The 12,466-nt window shown below is 36.5% G+C and overlaps 1 non-coding gene across 1 annotated transcript in view; it reads right to left on the reverse strand.

The window, feature by feature from the left end:
• LOC105285972 overlaps nt 1-11,847 on the reverse strand; it is a 38,034-nt gene extending 26,187 nt beyond the window's left edge. Inside the window, exons 1-2 of the transcript XR_003406887.1 lie at nt 11,370-11,847; nt 9,714-10,404 (exon numbers count right to left, since the gene is read on the reverse strand). This is a non-coding gene — a transcript (uncharacterized LOC105285972). The remainder of the gene's footprint in view (nt 1-9,713; nt 10,405-11,369) is intronic.
• Between the last annotated feature and the right edge of the window lie 619 nt (nt 11,848-12,466).

Raw genomic sequence — 12,466 nt, forward strand, 5'->3', positions numbered from 1 at the left:
CATACAAACTGTTTTCATCCTTTTCTCGCAAATCCCGCGCTTTGCAAATTGCTTTTGTTTTACTAAGTCTGGCTAAGAGCGTCGAATCGACTACACGCCGTAGTACACGGTAGTATCGCTGAAAAGATTACGCGCGACTATTTACGATAAGTTATTTCGTTAGTAATTGTCGTTTGCTTACATTGTAAGATCCATATCTTACAATGAATAACAAAAAGCTTTGTGATGATGAAGTCGCGCGACTGCTAAAGATCTTGAATTTTTTATTTTAATTTGCTATTTTCTAAAACTTATGACGTAAAATGTTAATAAACCCAAAAACTATGTTACAATTGTCTTAAAATAAATGATTAATTATATTTTTCCTTTTTTATTTCATTTAAAACTGGAATAGGTTGAAACGACTACGCGCGACCTCTCCCGTCTCAAAAGACTACGCGCCCGCTTGAAGGTTAACCTAACCTAACCTAACCTAACCTGGTTAGGTTAGGTTATATTTTCCGAAACTGGAGTCCCGGACACATATACGCTCGTTTTTCAGCCCGCTTCGCGGGAGGGCGGGGGGAGGTAACTTCGCCCCTCTCCCCCGCCAGGATCCGTGCCGTGTACCAGGTGATCAAAATCTGTACGGTGAAATCTGTAACACCAGCTCCGGCGGAGGAGAGGGGCGAAGTCACCTCCCTCCGCCCTCCCGCGAAGCGGGTTGAAAACGAGCGTATGTGTCCGGGGCTCCAGTTTCGGAAAATATAACCTAACCCAAACCTATTTCTGAGTTAAAGGTAAAATTCCATCAAATATACTCTTTCGTAAACGTACATGATATCGTAAAATTATGCTCTATTCATTAAACTTTTTGACGTGAATACGTCTTATAACTAAATGGATGTCAATTTGAAAAGTTGAGCGAGACGTGAGACGCGTGACGAAATTTCTTTCATTCAATTTTAATATACAGTCTCATTTTAATTATAATTATAATATATAGGGTATCTCACTTTATCTTATTATAATATACAAGGTGTCGACTTTGGATTATAATATACACTCACTCCCAAAAAAAGCGGTACACTAAAATTTAGGGAAAAATTTACCAACCTTCAAATGATCATAACTTGGTAAATAATGAAGATAAAAATATGTTCAAAAATGCAAAATGAAGCTTCAAGTATTCACTTTAAGAATATTTGAATGGCAATTATGGTCGGCCATTTGATTCAAAATGGCGGATGACAAAATAAGAGGATGCAAAAGTGATAATCGAAAGTCCGAGTTTGTGACGGTGCATGGCGTGAATTAGATATCGCAGCCTAATGGGACCAAATGCAAATGAAAATATAGAGTGTTATCTTTAAAATGCTTTTTACCGAGCTCGATGCGATCATTTTTCGCTGAGTTGTGCAACTTTAAAAAAGAAAACACTCTGTTAAGTAAATTTGGAGTATCTCAACAAAAAATGATCGCATCGAGCTTTGTAAAAAAGCGTTTTAAAGATAAAACTCTATACTTTTATATGCATTTAGTCCCATTGGGCTGCAATACCTACTTTACACCATGTGCCATCGCAAACTCGAATCTTCATTTATCAATTTCGCATGCTCTCCCTTTCCGCCATTTTAAAAAACTCGTCGTGCACAATTTCGATTTAAATTGCGAAAAGTAGGGTTTCAAAGCTTTAAAACCGTTTTTGAAATTTTGTGCTAGGATAGTTAGGTACCGAGATATTCAATCTCGAATTTGCAATATCATCGATTCAGCAAGGCCTAAGGAATTAGAAAACCCTGCGGTTCGTTTAGTTCTTTTATAATTCCAACTGCTGCGTTCATTATTCTTTATACTCCAAATCCTTCTTATGTGGTGTGTGCGTGTGTGGGTGTAGGTGTATGCAGGTGTGTGGGTGTAGGTGTATGTAGATGTGTGTGTGTGTGTGGGTGTGTGTGTTGTGCACGACGAGTTTTTTAAAATGGCGGAAAGGGAGAGCATGCGAAATTGATAAATGAAGATTCGAGTTTGCGATGGCACATGGTGTAAAGTAGGTATTGCAGCCCAATGGGACTAAATGCATATAAAAGTATAGAGTTTTATCTTTAAAACGCTTTTTTACAAAGCTCGATGCGATCATTTTTTGTTGAGATACTCCAAATTTACTTAACAGAGTGTTTTCTTTTTTAAAGTTGCACAACTCAGCGAAAAATGATCGCATCGAGCTCGGTAAAAAGCATTTTAAAGATAACACTCTATATTTTCATTTGCATTTGGTCCCATTAGGCTGCGATATCTAATTCACGCCATGCACCGTCACAAACTCGGACTTTCGGTTATCACTTTTGCATCCTCTTATTTTGTCATCCGCCATTTTGAATCAAATGGCCGACCATAATTGCCATTCAAATATTCTTAAAGTGGATACTTGAAGCTTCATTTTGCATTTTTGAACATATTTTTATCTTCATTATTTACCAAGTTATGATCATTTGAAGGTTGGTAAATTTTTCCCTAAATTTTAGTATACCGCTTTTTTTGGGAGTGAGTGTATAATAAAATATAATAAGAATGATACAAAAATTATTAAAATAACAGATTTAAAAAGTAAAGTTGACCCTATGGAAAAGATCTCTATTGGTTCGAATATATATAAAATAAACAATTTCTACAAAAAGCAGTGAGATCCCAATAAAAAAAACCCTTACAAAGGTGAAAAAAATACGCCAAGTACATAAAAAGTTCCAACTTGTATACAACAAAACGTTTAGCAAAATATCTTATTATTATATAAAGAGAAGTCACATTTTCCTTTGTTACCTAGGATCTTTAAAACTACTGAACCAATCGACTTGAAATTTTAGTATGAGTATCTTGAGGGTCTCTGGAATGTCATAGGCTATATCATTTTCTATAAACTTATTTTCTATAAACTTATTTTATAGAGCGAGCGAAGCCGCGATGGGGGATGCTAGTTTATTATAAAAATCAAAACTAAATATAAAATCAATTGTTAAATAACCAAGTACTTAGAAGCAATTCAGTTTGAGTATTTTATCTAAATATTTCTCATGCATACTCTCTTATTGCACGACATTGAAGTACTTGGCGTGCCAGGGTCGCATTAAAATATACAAAACTGTCCTACCCAAATCTGTACTTTAAATGTAAATTATTTGTATCAAGTAATGAAAAGGGTAATTATATAGTTTAACGGAGCACCCTCGGATGACCTTGACCTTGACATATATTATAAAGTTTACCCTCCTGAGTAATGTTCAAAAGGTTTTAACCGTCGCTCGTTGTTTTTTAAAAAGTTATAAACAAAAAATGTTTAATGATTTTACACGAATTTTCAGCTCACACTTCTACTGTTCATATCTATGTACATCTTCATAAACTCGTACATATACTGTAAACAACAATTCTCATCACTGCTTGCCCTTGTGTATCCATTTGTACTCATATGTATTCCTTCACGCCTCTCAGTTGCTGTTTACAAGCGATTGCATATAGTATTCGTTATCACAAAAAAATTACCTTTTTAAAAAAGGTACAAAAAAGGCACCAAGTATACGCGCGCGAAGAAAAAAAGAACTCTACAAAAGTAATGATATCAAACCATTGCGCCAACTATAAAAATGGGTATTTATACAAATCAGAAAATTTATTATTTTATTATTATGTTGAATTCTAATTGAATTCTAAACAAATTAAAATCCAAGTGAAAAATGAAAGCTACTACCACTTGGATCGGAAGAGGAAGAGTGACAATAAAAAGATATGTATCACTTTTTATTTTTTAAAAGTAATATGACCCATCAAATTCACACCAATGTGAAACTGTGACATTTAATAAATCATTAAGAGTATAGCTTTTTTCCCAAATTGTTAATAGGTATTGAAATAACTACATGTTATAAGTAAATTCCTTTGTATAATACAAGATTTACATCGACTAGTAGAAGTTAGACGTGGTGCAACGTCTTCGCCGTCGCCGTCCGGCGACGTGGTGCAGCGTCTTCGCCGTCATAAAATGAAGTTTGATCGATAATGAAGTTAACATTACATCTCGAGCCATCTAGCGTCGAAACTACCGAACTGTACATTTTTTCCTCACCTTTCCGCGAGCCCCTCTTGCCCTCACTTTGCGCAGGAGGGGAAAACGGAGTATCTTAAGCGTGAAATCATCATATTCGACTTTTGCATCGTAATATCTGCACTCGTAATGCACATAGAAAAAAAATAAAAACACTTTTCTTATATAATTCGACCCCAAGCTATCCATTGAGGTTACTCTGAAAATGATCTTTTCAGAGGTTATTAAGATCTAATACTCTAAGCATGTCTGAAAACGTCGCTTCGCGTAACAGTACACAGTCGGTCTCGCTGCGCGTATATACTTGGCGCGAGACACTACCGTGTCTCTTGATATTCGTCACTATGTTACATCACGAATTCTTGCATTTAACGCATAATTATGCAGATCTTCTTCAATATTTGAGTGAGAAAAAAGTTATTCGCGGTACAATAAAGTGTCCGCAATGCGAAACAATTATACAGTTGGATACAGAGTCAGAATCTTTTATGTTGCATTGTACTCAAACATATTATAAACAACTTCATGGCAGAAAACGATAACGACAAATATGTAATTTTAAAATTAGTGCTTTAATGGGAACATGGTATGCACGTGCTTCTCTAGACATGATACAAATATGTCGTTTGATCTGCTACTTTACATTATTATCTTCTCCACGGCAATTGTTCTTAGAAAAGGAGTTATGTATTTCTTCACCTACAGTTGTTGATTGGATCAACTTTTGTCGTGAAGTATGTTTTGCAGTTCAAGGATAACATTCTACATATATATACTCATATATATACTCATATATCATTCATATATATACTCATATTATTAGGGGAGGAAAGACGGCGGATGGTGAGATGGAAGTGTGAAAGAGTGCTCCGAAAGAAAAAGGGGAGTGAGAGGAGATAAGGAGTCGGATGGAGAAGAAAATGTGAGAGAAGAGAGAGAAAGTACGGAGGAGATAGGGGACATGGAGGAGAAGAAAAGTGAGGAGGTAGAGATGAGAAAGAGTGGAATGAGATGAGAGTCAGTGAGTGGGGTTACGTGAGGAAGAGAAGATCGGTGAGGAAGGTGATGGAGGAGGAAGGAGAGAAGAGAAGCGGAAAGAAAGAGTGGAGAAGAGAGGAGGCACGGAGGAGAAGAAAGAGAAGAGGAGGAGAGGAGAGAGAAGAGGAGGAGAAGAGAGAAAGAAGAGGAGAGCTGAGAGAGCAGAGGAAGAGAGGTTAGAGGGGGGAAATGACGTGGCAAGAAAGGAGAATCACGAGGAATGGCAGGAGATAATACAAAGAGATGGTGGTAGTAAGAAGAGTACTTGGAAGAGGGCGACAGGAGGAGTAGATCGAAGATAGAAATCGAAAGCGCGATCGATGGTAGAAGATCAGGAGGTAAGACTAGTAGAAGAATTACTTGGAAGAGGGCGACAGGTGGTGAGGATCGAGGACTGAATCGAATGTATGATCGATGTTCGACTCGTGTTAGAGGAAGTACTGGCAGAGAGGTTTGAGAATGGTGAGAAAGGTATAAAAGTGAAAGGGAAATGGAAGGAGCGGAAAAGTTCAGAGTGGAGATGGAGGAGAGGATGGAAGAGATGATGGAGATGATGGGGAAGATGAAGGTGAGGCTGGAAGAGACGAAGGAAAGAGAAGAGGAAAAGGTAGAACCGGAGAGTGGAAATGAAGAGAAGATAGAAAGAGCGGAGGGAAGAAGGAAGGAGGTGAAGAGAGAAGAAGAAAGAAGGATCGGAGAGGAGGAGAAGAGGAATTGGAGAGGAAAGAGAGAGGACAAAGGGAAGGGGAAGATGAGAACACGTATCGAGAAGAGAGAAGAGAAAGAAAGGGCAGAAGAAGAAAAGAGAGAAGAGGATAAGGGAGGAATTAGAAAGAGGAAAGGGGAGGGTAAATAAGATAGTATGTAGGGGAATAGAGGGAGAGAATAAAAAAGAGAGGAGGATCACAGTAGAGGAAATGATGGAGGAATTGCTAGGGAGAGAACAAAGATAGGTGAGGTGGAAGAAAGGAAGGGGGAAGGAGGAAAGTGGGTAGTAATAGTAGAGATGAGGGGGAGAGGGGATAAAGAAGATTTGATGGAGAAGGGAGGGGAAGCGTGGAGGAGATGGGGAATAGGGATAGATGAGAACTTAACGATAGAGGAGAGAAGAATGAGATGGAGGCTGCTGGAGAGAGCTAAGGGGAAGATAGTAAAAGTGGAAAATAGGAAGATGAAGATAGATGGGGTAAAGTGGATATAGGATGAGAGAGAGAGCAGGAGTTGGTGAAAAAGAAGTAGGGAAAGAAGAGAAGGGTGAGAGGAGGAAGGAAAGAAAAGGGGTGAAGAGGGAGAGGGGGTAGATGGGAGAGGGAGAGAAAGGAAGGGAGAAGGGAGAGAGGTGGAGTGATAAGATTATTGTATAAGGTTTATGGTTGCAGAGGAAGGTGGACAAGGAAAGAGAGAAAGGAAGAGGAAGGAGATGACAGGAGGAGGACGAAAGAGAGTGGAAACTAGGAGGAATGATGGAGGAGAGAGAAGGTGGAAGAACAGAGAGGAAAAGAAGAAAAGAAGGATAAGGGGAGGGAGATAGGTTAGAGGCATTGTAAGGTCGCAAAAGGCCAGGTTAATGAAAGAAGGATTGTAAGAGGAAAGGGGAAGGGAAAAGTAAAGATGATGTAAGGGGTTCGGGTACGCTCCCCGGAAAAGCGCCTTTCAAACTCCAAGGGGAAGAAATAGACACATACATATACTCATATTATATTATACAGGGTCCTCCAAAAGTCCCGAAACGATCAAATATCTCAAAAACAAAGCATTTTTGAAAAAAATATTTCAGACAAAAGTTTTAAGGTTCTAAAAGTTCTATTGAATGGTCATATCCGTTTGACCTTGAGTGGAGGGATCAAGGCCACGTCAAGGTCAACATGATTTTTTTAAATGGAACACCCCATTTTTTATCATGCAGTGTTAAAACTGATGGCGAGACCTTTCCAAAACACTGGTTGATAACCTTATTTTTATGAATATTGTCTGAGGTATGAGCTTTCAAATATGTAGTACTGACAGCATTAACATTATCCATTATCCTAACCGTACATAAAAATTTTCGAGTACATTTCGTATTTTATCACGTGTAACGAGAGCTACTTCATTCACAATACGATGTCGCGCGCGAAATAAAGTTTATGCTACAAAACCGGAAAATTTGCAAGACCTTCAAAATCGTATTATGGATGAAGTAGCTCTTATTATACGTGATAAATTACGAAATGTACTCAACAATTTTTATGTACGGTTAGGAGATTGTCAAATAGTCGAAGGACATCAGTTTGAACACCTCATTAATTAAGCAAACACATACACATCCACATCTATCTCCCACCTGTAGCTTCTGTTGCAATGGATATCATCTGATAAGACGCAAATCGGTGGTCCAAACACCATCATAGAAATCGATGAAACCAAATTTGGTAGACGCAAATATCATCGTGGACGTCTCATACACGGCCAATGGTTATTTGGAGCGATTGAACGAAATACAAAACGTTTCTTTATTGTACCAGTTGAGCATCGAACATCTGACATATTATTATCGATTATACGTCAACGAATTGCTCCAGGAACTACAATTCACAGCGACTGTTGGCGCGCGTATGATTCCTTGCAGAGTTATAACTTTACACATCGGAAAGTAAATCATAGTGAAAATTTTCTGGATCCGCAGACAGGAGTACATACTCAAAACGTCAAGAGCGTTTGTGGCGTTAAAAGTGGACTTCCACGATACGGCACTCGACAAAATCATTATAATTATTATATAGCTGCATTTATATTTAAGCGAAAATATGAATATCATGAGCGTATTAATAGATTTTTCGAAATTATGGCTGAATTGTATCCCATTGAATGAAAACTGCAATAAAAGTACTAAGTAACTATTAATCCATATTTCGTGCGCGACTCAATAATAACCTAACCTAACCTAACCTACCTCAACCCGTAACTTCTTTCACAGAAGTAACAGATTTCACCGTACAGATTTTTATCACCTGGTACACGGCACGGACTCCAGCACCCCCCCTGCCCTCCCACGAAGTGGGCTGAAAACGTTAGGTTAGGTTATATTTTCCGAAACTGGAGCCTCGGACACATATACGCTCGTTTTTCAGCCCGCTTCGCGGGAGGGCAGGGGGAGGGACTTCGCCTCTCCCCCCACCGGGATCCGTACCTTGTACCAGGTGATCAAACTCTGTAACGGTGAAATCTGTAACATCAGCTCCGGCGGGGGGAGGGGCAAAGCCCCTCCCGCCGCCCTCCTGCAAAGCGGGCTAAAACACGAGCGTATATGTGACCGGGGCTCCAGTTTCGGAAAATATAACCTAACCTGGTTAGGTTAGTTTAGGTTAGGTTTGGTTAAATCACTTTCATTCCTTCGTTCATATTCGTCGTTTATCTCTTTCAAAATTCAAAATAACTACTATATTTTGGAAACTTCTTTTGTTAATAACTTTAATAAACAATGAGCGACGGCTAAAACCTTTTGAAGGTCACTCACGGGGATGACCGTGACAACATATGTTAAGGTCAAGGTCATCCAAGGGTGCTCCGTTAATCTAAATAATTACCATTTTATTTATTACATAGACATGTTGTACATATACATATATTTATAGCACATTTTCATCGCAAAGATGATGCTCGTGGAAGAAATGTGTTATGCACAGCGATTTTTTACACCAAGAACAAGTAATTATAGCAATTTTGCCGCAAATATCACATTTTACTTTTGCATTACTTTTGAAACAATATTCAACTGGTGTCTGAAATTCTGTTGGTCTATTTTGTAAATAGCCACTTTTAAACCACGCATATTTAAATAAATTTTGAAACCGGGGCGACGAGAATTGATGGTGCGTTAATGATTGCAATTTCAAAATATTATTTCTGGCATGAAGATTAATGTCAAGATCTAACAACATAACAGTATCAGAAAACAGTTTAATATAATTTTTCCATAATCGGAAGCCGTATACATCTAATGGTTGTATTTGTCCCGTTGTACTAGCCGGAATAGTTAGGATAATAAAGTCTATTATAGAATCTGGTCTAGTGTCTTCAACTATATCAGGACAATGTCCACTCCATAAATCTAATAATAATATGGATCGTAGTCCACAATTGGGAAAAAACACTTCCTTTAACCAAGTTTTTACATGATTAACTGTTAATTTGCCTGATGTTGAAGCCGTAACAAATATATTAGGCGCATTGAATAATGTTTCCTGATCTCTCAGACTAAATGTTCCTGTAGGTTCTTTTAATACAATAAAAAGGGACAACAATAATCTACCATCAGCGGAAATAGTCGGCTGTATAGAATAACTATGCGTGGTTGCTGATACAGATTGTATTACGGATTCTACCTTTTTTACACCTTTGTATGATAAGTACGACCAGAATGAAATTCTAACTGAAATCCACTCTGATCCGAATTATAAATGTTTTCCTCCCCATAGTGATCAATGAAATATTTTACTTTTGCAATAAATGTATCGCACTTACTTTCCAAATCTGCTTTTGATAGCAATGATTTTTTCGTTACAAATTTTGTTATTTTTCGAGACACAATATGATCTGCAAATTTGAATCTTCTTACCCACGAGTTTGAGGCTTTAAAACGTGGCGCATTTACTTTTTCTTGTGCTCGAGAAGCCCATCGAGCAATATCAGTATCATGAATAATGATTCCTTTCTCCAATGCTTCAGTGAAACAGTTTAATGTATATTCGGAAATTTTGTTGAATTTGTCTGATCTACTACCACCTGCCCTGAGGTAATTCTCCCACTGTCGTAGTTGCCGTATCGATGTAACCTTTTTGAACCTTTCTAACTCCTTCAAGTGATTTTGATCTTGTTTTACCGCTTTTCCAGTATTCCACAGCTTGTCGTTTATAGTCATTTGATATTGTTGCTTCATCAGAAGTACAACTAATTTCTTCTGGAAGATATACTGTATCTTCAGCATCCTCTAATACATCAATCGTTTCCACTTTTGGGATATAGCCATGTCCCGGCTCGTTCTCGCAGGTCCCGCAGGAATTCCCTCTAGCACGCTTTATATTCATTCCAGACTACTGCCCCGAAGAAGGGCATATGCGTTGTAAAAATCTAAAGTTTCTTCTACTTCTATTTGAAGTTCTTTTTCGTTTTGTATTTCTTGCAACATACGTTCAATTTTTTCTTTCACTTCTATTTCCTCCGAAGTTAACGGATTTTGTGGAAGATTGAAAGCAGTGAATGTTACATAGAGTAACATTATTACATTTTATGGATTAAAATTCATCATCCTGAAAAATATTAAACTTAAATATTTTGTATTTCTAATTTTGATTTTAAATAAAAAATAATGCACACTTTATAATTAATGAAGTGATCTTTTTAAGTTAATTTTGACGCTGCTTCTTCCTTTCTTGATGACAAAGATATATAGTGAATCCAAAATAAATCAATTCATCAAAATAGTATAATAATTCTATATTTTGTATTTTGTGACAATAGCAAGATAAGTATATAAATATTCTAAAATTTGAAGCAAGTAGAAAACAATTAATTTTATCAATGATCAAAGTTCCAAATAATTTTAATAGATCCTTACAAAAAGTTTGCCGTATCATCAATTATGAAATTTCATTGACTACAAAAAATAATTCTTTTGTATAAACGTGGAATCAGAGAATGACATGAGAAGTGACAAAGAGTAGTGAATCATGGTAGATATTTTAAATAAACACGATACATATGGGGAGAAAATAGTGTTCATAAATTTTCAAACAATTAATTCTTGCAATTAATTGAACAATGATGAGACGGACATATTTTCCCTATATTTTCATTCTATTAACATCTTTATAAATTATATATTTGTACAATAACCAAGATATGAACATGCACCATCATGACTATGTTATAACTATAACTAACATATCCTGATGATAAACATGCCGAGATAGTGGCCGTTGACAAATATTTTATCGTTAAAATCTATTTTTTATAAATGAGTTTAACTATTGCTATTTCAGTTTAGAAAAAAATGTAAAGACATATTTTCGATAACCGATAGAAAATTATATTTATTTTTTATTACTGTTAGCATAATAAGTGTTTTTAAGATCAGAATATTGGATACATATATAAACATAACCTTATAATTCGACAAACTTTTGTACTTTTAAAATATCAAAACATATCCATAATATCAAAGCAAACAATGACAAGTATAAAAAAGAAATAAAAGTTAACAATAAATACTTACATGTGCATAAATTAACAGTGTACACGGTCTTCTTTACAGGAGTTCTTTAACTTGTGAAATAAAATCAGTTCTCTGGTATACGTACGCTTATACGTACTGATCAACCAGTCTTAAAAATAATTCAAAGTGAATCAAAGTCCAAGCATATGCACGTCGTCAAAGAATCAACAATCAAAGCTGACATTTATAAATAGATGTTCTGTGTCACCTTGCGCATAAATGCAGAATCATTCACTACGCAAAATGTAGCCAATATTTCTTTATTATACGCATTGTGGCTATTTTAATTCACTTTGATCTTGTTATCTTTAATTATGGTACTAAAAAGAGATCTGCACATTAATTCTGAAAATACACTTTGGAAATTTCTGAACAAAGTACGACGCCGTACGCACGCATGTTATTACTACATATATAGATGTATGCTCGCACTTATCTTTTGTGTAATACATTCCGTATTATGTCATTAGCATTAGAGTTCGGACTTCGGTGATACTATCCCCACTCGAGGCGTCCGAGCGTCGCGAGACAGTGCCGATTATGTCGATGGGGCAGCCTATCGACAGATGAGTCATCTAATAGATGAGGATTAATTCGCTTTCATCATATTATAATATGGGAAAATATACAGAAAATATGCAGTTATTGAGTACAGCGCAACTGCAGAGAAATAACGCAACACCTACTTACAGCGCGGCGCCAGCACCATGTTTTCATCTCGTTTTCCCCAAAAGTGATTCGTGGAAACATAATATTATTATATATGGTTGGATTTGGTATTCGATGCTCTTTAATTTTTGTTCTTACCAAGTTCTTAAATTTGCAAAAATAAGGAGTGGGGGTGGGGGTAAATTAAAAATTTGACATTTTCGAAAAATGTGAATACACTGTTGTAAAGAGTATAAAATACTATAAAACTTTTATATAAAACATTTTTTCATATATCTTATATTTTCAAAAATATTTGCTACAAATGAAAAAATTCATTATCTTCGAGGGACTGTTTCAACCCCTAAACATCGAGATACGCCGCTAAAAAAAATATGGGTCTAATATTTTTTGATGCTGTACAACATATCTAAAGCCGATCAAAATCG

Source organism: Ooceraea biroi, chromosome 8 (genome assembly GCF_003672135.1).
Source record: "Ooceraea biroi isolate clonal line C1 chromosome 8, Obir_v5.4, whole genome shotgun sequence".
NCBI classification, from domain to species: domain Eukaryota; kingdom Metazoa; phylum Arthropoda; class Insecta; order Hymenoptera; family Formicidae; genus Ooceraea; species Ooceraea biroi.